This window comes from Pongo abelii, chromosome 1, assembly GCF_028885655.2.
Source record: "Pongo abelii isolate AG06213 chromosome 1, NHGRI_mPonAbe1-v2.0_pri, whole genome shotgun sequence".
NCBI classification, from domain to species: Eukaryota; Metazoa; Chordata; class Mammalia; order Primates; family Hominidae; genus Pongo; species Pongo abelii.
Genome location: NC_071985.2, coordinates 65,424,875 through 65,434,655, shown reverse-complemented (window position 1 = coordinate 65,434,655; position 9,781 = coordinate 65,424,875). Strand labels below are relative to the sequence as shown.

Below are 9,781 nucleotides of genomic sequence, written 5' to 3'. Positions count from 1 at the left end.
TTGATTACTAACTCATTTCATTAAACTAAATTATGAATTGGCTTTCTCGTCAGTGTCACCGCTCTGATGCGTCCTTTTCCATTTTCCACCTTCATCCTGGCTGAATGTGGGAAATGATCTGGTTTGTGCATAATCCGCGAGGCCCAGGGAGGATCTTTTGCCCCTATTGTTTTCTTGGGTGTTCTCACTCTAGGGGCCTGACATTCCTCGCGTGTCTAAGGAAATGAGGGAGCAGTGAAGCGCGGGGAAGCCGCACAAAAGACATCCAAAGGCTATCAATGGAAAAAGATCAATCAGGTGCACACAAGAAACACCGAATATGCCAGGGAAGAGAAAAATACCCTTTCCCAGAGGGTGGGAAATTGATTGAGCTTCTATGAGGGTCCACAAAGAACTGGACGGATGCAGTGGTGGATGGCGATCTCTCTGGACCACTCCGGACGCGCCCAGCAGACCCAGCCTACGCCTTTAGGTCCTAGGAGGCTGAGAAGGGTGGGGAGAGGGGCGCAGCACGATCTTGTGTCTTTCCTCCCGGTGCCGCCTCTACTGAAACGCAGATGCTTCATTAATCTTGCAGGCGCCGCAGCTCGGGTCAGTATGGAGGCGGATGGGTGGTAGGGCCCGGGCCTCTGGGCTGCGCCCGCCGGTTCAGCCTGGCCCGGGAGGGGAGCGGCCGCGCGGTGGGCCAAGGACGCCCGGCCTTCCCTCCGTCTGCTTCCAGCAGGCACAGCCCCGAGGCTGGGCTCAAGGGCTGACCCGAATCTCCCCTAGAGCTGGGCCCACCCGGCTACCCACCGGGCAGCCTCGCCGCTCCCACGCCACCGCCCAAGTGACAGGCACAGGAAGGCCGGACCGGACGCAGTCTCCCGCCGGGGTCTCCCCTCCGGCTGGCCGGCCGCTGCAGGGCGCGCGCGCACACACACGTACACACACACACACACACACACACCTGCCCACACACACCCGCCTACGCACACACACTCCCGCCTCCTTCCCGCCCCGCAGCCCTAGCAGCCCCCAGCCCGCTCCCCAGCGCGCTGAGCCCCGGCGGCCTCCGCAGGCCCCGCCCCGGGGAGGAGAGCCAGGCGCGCGCGGGAGCTAGGCGCGGGGAGGGGCCGGCGGTGGGGGAGTGTCTGCTGCCCCCGCCCCTCCAGTGAGTGACTGAGCGAGGAGCTCCCCTCCCTCGCTCGCTCCTCGCAAGCTCCCGCTCGCTCCCTGCCCACTCCCGGGGGGACGTTCCGTGCCGCGGCCGCCGCGGCCGCTGCTTCTTTCACACTTTAGTTGGGAGCTGCGCGCCGCGCTCAGTTACTGGAGAGCTGGCCGCGCGCCGCCGCCTCCCGCACGCTTGCACGCGGGCCCGGCTTCGGGGTTTTGGGTTCTTACTCCAAGCGGCGGGGAGGAGGGGGAGCCCCGGGCACACTGTGGAGAGGAGGAGGAAGAAGAGGAGGAGGGAGGAAGAAAAAAGACGAGGAGGACAGGGGCGGGGGGCGGGAGGCTTGCCACCTTCAGCCCCCCCGCGAATGCCCAAGGTAAGCGTGAGCCATTGCCTGCTCTGGGGCGGGGGGAGCTGGCGGTGCAGCCCGCCCCGGCTCGGCTACCCGGGCATTCCCGGGTGGGCAGGGAGGGAGGCCTGCGGGGTGTCTGCCGCACGGAAGGGATGGGAGCCCTGGTCGTGGCGCTGCCTGCGCGGGGCCCGGGCCGGGGCTGCTGCTGGTGCGGGGCTGGCGGGGCTGCTGCCAGGGACGGAAGCTGGGGTGGGGGAGCCGCGAGGGGCGTCTGCCGGCCTGGGCGGAGGGGCTGGGATGTGGTCGGGGCTGCTGACGACTTTCGTCACATCGAGGCCTGGGTGGCTGGTGTTAGACACCCCTCCCTTCCCACCCGCACCCTGCCGCCCTCAGCCTTCCTGCTCTCCTCTAGCTTTGCATGTAGCCACCGTACTTTGCAAGCCAGAGCTTGAAAGGAAAAACACAATTTAGGATCCTTTGCTAAGTATCTAAGTCCCTTCTCCCGCTCCGACTGATTGATGTGTTTGTATAGGTGGTTTGACCCCCGGGATTTCTGAAGTTTTGACCTTTTTGGGGTGGCTCGTTTCGGTGCATCTGTTTGCCCACCTCGGTGTATTTATTATTCGTGCCCATGCGAGGCAGCCAGAGGGTGCTTGGTTATTGTACACGAAACAGATTTCACTCTCCTCTGCAGGCAGTTCGCGAAGTGCCGCCGCCGCGGCTGCCTTTGGTCTGCTGGTTAATGTCCTTTCCTTATCATCCACCCTGCTCCCTCCCTCTACGGAGGGTTAGTTTTTGTTTTTTCCTTTCCACTTACTGTTTGTGTGAGAGAAGTCCTGGGCTTAAGGGCTCTCAGCACTCGTTCATTTCTCTTCTAAAGCTCTGAATGGCTCAGGCATGTCGGTAAAATTTGGGGTGGTCCTCTTTGCTCCAAGAGTTACATGGCCAAAGATAAAAATATGCACACATAAACACGCATTAATTCTGAGACGGCAAGCAGTTTGAGAGAGAAATAATTTGTTTCCAATAGGAAGTCGGTGACCTATGGGATCTCTTCCATTGCCTGTGGGTTAGGAAAATTGTTTTAAAATAGATAGTGCTTGTGTTGTCCGTGGCTGGAAGACAGCCATAGTTCAGTTACTGAAGCAACTCGGAAAGTGATACACCCTGGGCACCCAGAACCTCAGTAAAGACACACGTAGTCTGACTCAGATGTTAGAAAGGGGACTGACACACCATAGATTCCATGGAGTATTTTTTCTTTTTTTTTTTTTTTTTAGGAGACTGTCCAGACCGTTTGGGGAAATGACAAGTTCATTACACAGACAGATGTAATGAACACCTCCCTATTCAAGGGGATGGGCTCAGCTTCTGCCTAATAGGAATAACCTTTTGATTTGATAGAATTGGGATGTACCAGGATAGAAACAAACATAGGTGGAGTGGGCCTGAGCTCCTTCAGCACTGTTGTGGGGAGAAGGTGAGGTTTCTGAAGGGTCTTTTAAGTTCAAGATGCTGAATTTGGAGTTTTCTCCCCTTTTTCATATTGTCTAAAGCTGGATTGTAGGATCAATAGAACATGTTCTATGTTGGCGTTTGGAAATGCAATTGTCAGACATGGAAATTAATTTGGATTGGATCACCTATTTTTGTTTTGCTACTTACAAAGTAGGAAGTACCAGTGATAGGACAACTGAGTGTATTTATAGGCGTTAAACCAATGCTGGGACTGGTACTTCACAGATCACAAATGCAGCATTGAAATCGAATGTCACTCAGTGTTTACTGCTGTGCAAACCTGCTTCAGAGAACAGTACTGGAGGCTTCTAAAAAGGGCAACAAAGACCAGTGCGCTCAGCTCTTGGGTGGGTGGGTGCCTGAGGAGGGGCGGGGTGCTTCTGTTGTCTAGCTTTGTCACAACTGGGCATGTTTGCAAAGAAAAATGGCCTTGGGTGGTAGAGAGGTCTCACATCCTCCAGTGTTAAAAGTTCATCCTAGAAGGACCTTAAAGTTCCAGCTTTCCTCCTCAGGTTTGACTTAATTTAACTCTGAGTTTAGAAAACTGATAATTTTGTTTTCCTGGCTAGAAATTTATCCCTCCTCCGCCCCATCTCCGTTTATCATTCAACATGGGTTTCTGGGAATTAATAGGCCACTGTCTGAAGGGGTTTGAGCTTCTTGAAGAATCACAGGGCATCATTCAAGAGCTTTGGTACTATTTGCTATGACTGATTCAAAAATCCTACTAAGGAGGAAGGTGGTTTGCTCTATTATAATTTCCAAGTGAATCATGCCTCAGCACTGTGTTGCCTTTGTGACCAGGCAAGCTTTGAGTTTTACATTCTGAGTGGCTTGCTCCAGGCTCTAAGCAGCCCCCTTCTGTAAGATGTTTTTTTGTTTTTGTTTTTGTTTTTTGTTTGTTTTTGTCTAAAGGAGATACCAAAGGCTGGGAGAGGGAATGTCGTGTTACCTTCCAATAGGGCAGGAGAAGGCAGGTGACATATTTACAGAAGAGTCCTAAGGTGATAAATATGACTGTCTTCATTTGAATTTATCAATACAACTTACAGCCATATAATGAGGCATCTTGTGTAGCTCACATGTTTAAGTACAGAGGTCTTGGGGTTCTGTATCCTTTGAAGTTTCCTTCCAGCTCCACTTTGAGCGTGGCCCTAACTAAAGGGTAATAGCACAGTAATTCCGGAGGGAGATCGTAGGAGACTGCCAGTTAACAGAAAAATTGGTGAAACCTCACTGTCTTATGATACTTTGTTTTCCTCCAGCTTGGCAGAACCAAATATAAAGGGAGGAGGGAACATTGCTTTGCTTGTATTTTCTCTCCTGATGTTTAGCTGGTATCTCAGAGTGTGGTCACTGCTTATTTCAGGTGATTTAAACTGTTTCATTCTGCACCTCCTCATGGGTGGAATGGAATCCAAACTCATCAGAGACTTGTTAGGAAAGGGTATGTACACATGGGTAAGCTTCAGACTCCAGCAAGTGCTCTGAGCAGCACAGTACTGATTATCAATCAGAAGTGAGGGTACGGCAGGTCTGATCTTACAATGCAAGTTTACATGAAAATAATTTGTATGTGAAAGTTGATTTGCCTCCAGTTTTTTAGGAACATATTGACTGTGTAAATCTACTTATACATCTAGTCAATCGGAATTCACTCAGAGATACTAGGTCGATCAGTCTTCATGAAAATATACATCTCCTAAAAATACCTACACAATGTACGTTGGAGGTTGGAGAACCCTACACAATGTACGTGGTGGGTACTCAGATGACCTTTTTTTTTTTTCCAGCTTTACTGTGTAAAGATACTTTTATTAATAGGCTTTTGGCAAACAAATACATCTTTGGCCACTTCATGATCCTTCTTTGAGCCTCAATTTTAAAAGTCCCATAGCATGGAGTAAATAAAAATTGTGCTTAATTGGGTTCTACATAAAACACAAAAAGCAGATTGCAATAGACCAGTATTAGAAAACAAAAAACTTTGCTTAGAAAACAAAAAACAGGGATAGGGCTTGTGTACAAGAAGAATTGTGACAGTGAAACTATATTTTAAAAAATGGTGACAGTTTTGACTTCCAGAGATCATAATTCAAGAGCTTATCTGAAGTGGCATGTAAATTACATACATACATATTTTTTAAAGTAGGCAATTATTTAGCTTGACTGTCTCGGTTCTGAAGTTTAATTTTACAAGTTATAGTTGCAACAAGAAACAACATGACATGCTGTGGTTATGCAATTATGACAAGAGTGATTGGATGTAAACTGGACTAGGATAAACATAGAAATGAGCACACAACAGTGTCTCCAGTCATCAGGTATTAAGAAGTTTCTTTGCTTTTTTTATTAACTATGTTACTAGAAAATGTATTTCCCAGGTTGCAGGCTAATTACCTAAAATAATGATTGCTTTCTCTTACATTTGTGAAAGGAGATGCAACTTCCCCAATCTAAAATGGAAACTGAGAAGACTAATTGGCCAAGCTACTGGAAGGCTAGGCCTTTTTGCTCATCTCAGCAACCCCCATAGCAGCTAGCATACTACTTTGCACTTGGAAGTCACTCAATGAGTGATTGAATGGAATGGAATTTACCTAATTAGTTAAGATCTGCAATGTGTCAAAATTTCCTTGGAGAAATACATTAGATGTGGACTTAAGTTTTAATAAATGTGTGTGGTAGTTTATTAAGAGCCCCATATTATGCCTCAGGTAGGATTTTTAAATGTTGAGACATATTTGACAGGAAACATACCAAGCATGACGTCCTCTCAAATTACTGAAATTTCTTTCTTTCTTTTTTTTTTCAAGACGGAGTCTTGCTCTGTCACCCAAGCTGGAGTGCAGTGGCGCAATCTCACAGCAATCTCCACCTCCTGGGTCCAAGCAATTCTCATGCCTCAGCCTCCTGAGTAGCTGGGATTACAGGCAGGTGCTACCATGGCTGGCTAATTTTTGTATTTTTAATAGAGACAGGGTTTTGCCATGTTGGCCAGGATGGTCTCGATCTCTTGACCTCAAGTGATCTGCCCACCATGGCCTCCCAAAGTGCTGGGATTACAGGCATGAGCCACCACGCCCAGCCCCCAAATTACAAGAATTTCTAGTTAGGGGCATCTTGATTTGGAATAGATATAATTTCTGTATTTGACAGGCAGTCCTTCCCTTATGATTGTAGCTGTGGTCTTTATCTTATTTGCCTCAGGGATTCGGTGAATAACAGTGCCTAATATTTATAGTGTGCCTTATGGTTTTCAAAGTCCTTTCACGTACCTTGTCTCATTTGACATTTGGCTGCAGCCATAGCAGTCAGGGTTTTCCATGCTGGGATCTTTCCCAGAATGTGCCTGGATCAAGGAGTGCTGGAGAGGTCCAGGGAAAGCTCAGGAAGCCCTCCACCTCTTGATTTATGAGATTCACTGCTGCTCCCTCTAAGATAACCTGAATAAAGCAGGAGCTAAACAGTGTGTACACATGGACGTTTAGAGTGGAATAATAGACACTGGAGACTCCAAAAGATGGGAGGATGGGAGGGTGGCGAGGGTTGAGAAATTACCTATTGGGCACAATGTACACTATTTGGGTGATGGGTACACTAAAAGCCCAGACTTCACCACTACACAATATATCCATGTCACAGAACTGGACTCCTATCATCTAAATCTAAATTTTAAAAAAATAATAACTAACGTAAAGGAAAGTTGAGACCTGTTAGTGCACTGAGCCCACTCAGGCTCCCAGCATCCAGTGGCTTTCCCCCTACACCTGTTCTGTCTCTTGGGCTGTCTTTGGCCTCTTAGTCCACCTTTGACAAGTATCCCTTTCATCTATCGCTTCCTTTCTGAAGATTTTTCATGTTTTTCTGGCCCATAGATTTTTATCCATAGATACTCCTCCTTTTTTTTTTTTTTTTTTTTCTTGAGACAGGGTTTCATTCTGTCACCCAGGCTGGAGTGCAGTGGCACAATCGTGGCTCACTGCAACGTCTGCCTCCCTGGCTCAAGTCATCCTCCCACATCAGACTGTTGAGTAGCTGGAGCCACAGGTGTACACCACACACCTGGAGAGTTTTTGTGTTTTTTTTCTAGAGACGTGGTCTTGCCATGTCGCCCAGGCTGGTCTGGAACTCCTGAGCTCAAGCGATCCCCCCGCCTCAGCCTCCCCAAGACCACCGCAGCATCAGCCACTGTGTCAGGCTCCCTTCTGCTTCCTATGCCACACCTTACTTTTGCCTGCAAGACTTTATTGTCTGAATGTGTCTGAATGAGCTTTTCCAGTACAGTATTTTAACCATATCTCGAGATCCACTGTCTATCTGGCTCCTCCCACCTGCCTGAGAGTAGACTTCTTGCTTCCAGCCCAGTGACTCCCTTCTTCCCTCAGGGCCCCTGTCCTACTTTGCCCCACACCTCCTCCCTTCTTCCTCCCACCCGCTTCTCTCCATCAAGCCTTTAGATCTTCCAGCACATACCTGCCTCTGCCTGTTTCTCAGGCTCCCGCCATCTCAACACATGTGTTTATAGTATTCATGAGTTGACATCCACATACTTTATACCTTGTAGAAAAGTGGAATTAGAGCACCCCCAAGTTTAGGAATCTTTCTGCCTTTGTTTTCATTTTTGATTCTAGTATGTTATATTGTTGACTGTGTAAGGCTCTTAAGCCATTTAATAATAGGTGAGTACTTTGCTTCTTCACTTCACTTAGTTATTACATTCTCCATTGGATAAGATAAAGGAAATATCTTGATGATTATTGTTATTTTAAAAGATTTGGACAACAAATCTGGAAAAGCATTCCAGAGATTTTCATAATAGCACCATAGAAAGACTTTATTACACACTAAATTCGACTTGCTAATCACAAAAGTAGAATGGTTTATTTAATTTCATCTTCATTACCTTTTTTTTCTCCTTTGGTTGAGTAAATGTTGGTTAAATAAGTATTCCTGCAACTTGAACTAATTTTTTTTCCAATTTGTTGTAATTTTACTGCTCTCCATGAAAATTTTATAAATTCATGGGACACATTTATGCCAAGCAAAGATTTTTTAGCTAACACCTAATGTTGTTGGTTTCCTCTATAAGTTTATAGCCTATATCAGCCCTATCAGTAGGGTCAGTGGGGAAAAAAGTAAACTGAGCACTACTACTGGAAAAATATATCCCATTGACTCACTACATATGAATTTGGATTGGTCTTTTTAGAAAACTACTTCAAAAGTAGATCCAACATTAGTTATGCAATATCCTGAGTGCTTTAGGGCTTTTGGAAAAAGGTACTTTAAAGCAGAACGGGGACATGATGGTTTTTAAGTAATAATTCCTTTTCTTGGATGGATCTGTATTTTATTTGAGTGTCATGGATACTGCAGCAGTTTCAGTTCATTGTTAAACCACATGTTAGAATATATTTTACTTCACCTGGTGACTTATGGTTTTTCCCACCTGAACTGGGTGGGGAAAGGCGATTGAGAAGTTGATTGTTTTCACTGAAGTGTGGGAACCTTTTTCATACCCATCATCATAGATATAAGTGCTAAGGGATGTACTCTCAATAAACTATGGCATGCATGCATATCATAGCCACTCCTAAAAGCTTCTTCCTGAATTCCACAGTTGACAAGGAGGCCTAGTAGAGCCCCTGTATTAGCACTGTGTCCTTTTACATGAGACAATTGAAAGGCCGAGTGTAAAGTAAGGAGATGCTGCGGGCTGCCAGGCTGTGATTTGCAGGAAACTTCTCAAAGACACAGATAGTCAGGGTGACTTCAGCGGTTCTATCTCAAAGTTCTGCCAAAAGGAGTTTTTCTAAGATAATTTTGTTAACAGTTCTTGCAATTAATAGGTTATAAGGAATAAGCAACATATATCTCATTATATGTTTCAGGAGGATAATATTTTCATGAAGGAAGTGAGAATCCAGGAATATCTCTTGAGTTGCTTAGTAGTTGCTGAAAATTCAGATATTCTGGTTTGTGCCAGGAATCCATGACAGTCTAGATGCAACTCCCAAAACAAATTTTATGCCTCCCCAGCACCCACCCCTGCCTCACCCTGGGATATCCTTCTTCCCCTCTACTGTGTCTCTTGAGATCCAAGATATTTCTCAAATCTCACTTCAAATCCCGCCTCTTCCAAGGAGTCCTTTTTCTGCTGTAAGAGTGGTTTTTCCCTTACCTTCCATGAACTGCAGTAATACTTATTTTAGGCTTAGTTTATTTTATTATTAGTTTTGATTTTTATTATATATATTTTTGTCCCCAGCCAAATGTAAACCTTCTATTGTGCCCACTGGGCCTTAAGAGTAGATTGGTCTAAATAAGTAGTTATTGATTGATTGACAGCTTGTCATTGATCCTGAGGCTTACAGTTTCTGTCTATGAAGATCTTACTCCCATTTGAAGCCTTCTTTAATATAATGAGGAAGAATCGTCTGGAATGAGAAAAGATAATATAAATTTTTAAATTCCTTTGTTGGCCAGGGTTAAGGCACCTAATCTTTGTTATTCACTCAGATAATTTATTGAACAAACATTGACTTTTGTTAATGATGTTTTGTGTCATTTCTGGTGCCTGGGACTGGAGAGATCCTGGAGATAGATAAAAAGGCCTGGCCCTGCCTTTGTGGAGTTCTCAGACAAGCAGGAGAATTGACATGCGAACACATGATATGCGGTGAATAGACAAAGGTGCTTTGGGAGTTAAGATAAGAAAGCACCAAGCTCTGTTTAGTGGGAAGCAGACTGTGCAT

At 46.0% G+C, this 9,781-nt stretch overlaps 1 protein-coding gene across 3 annotated transcripts in view; it reads left to right on the top strand.

The window, feature by feature from the left end:
• The first annotated feature begins 438 nt into the window (after positions 1-438).
• Positions 439-9,781, top strand: part of C1H1orf21 (chromosome 1 C1orf21 homolog) — a 237,879-nt gene continuing 228,536 nt past the window's right edge. The window contains exon 1 of one of the 3 annotated variants that reach the window (XM_054524290.2): positions 439-591. The gene's annotated coding sequence lies outside the window, so the exon portion shown is untranslated. Of the gene's footprint in view, positions 592-1,128; positions 1,530-9,781 lie in introns of those variants that run through there. The other 2 variants (XM_002809698.6, XM_054524283.2) reach the window with 2 other exon arrangements.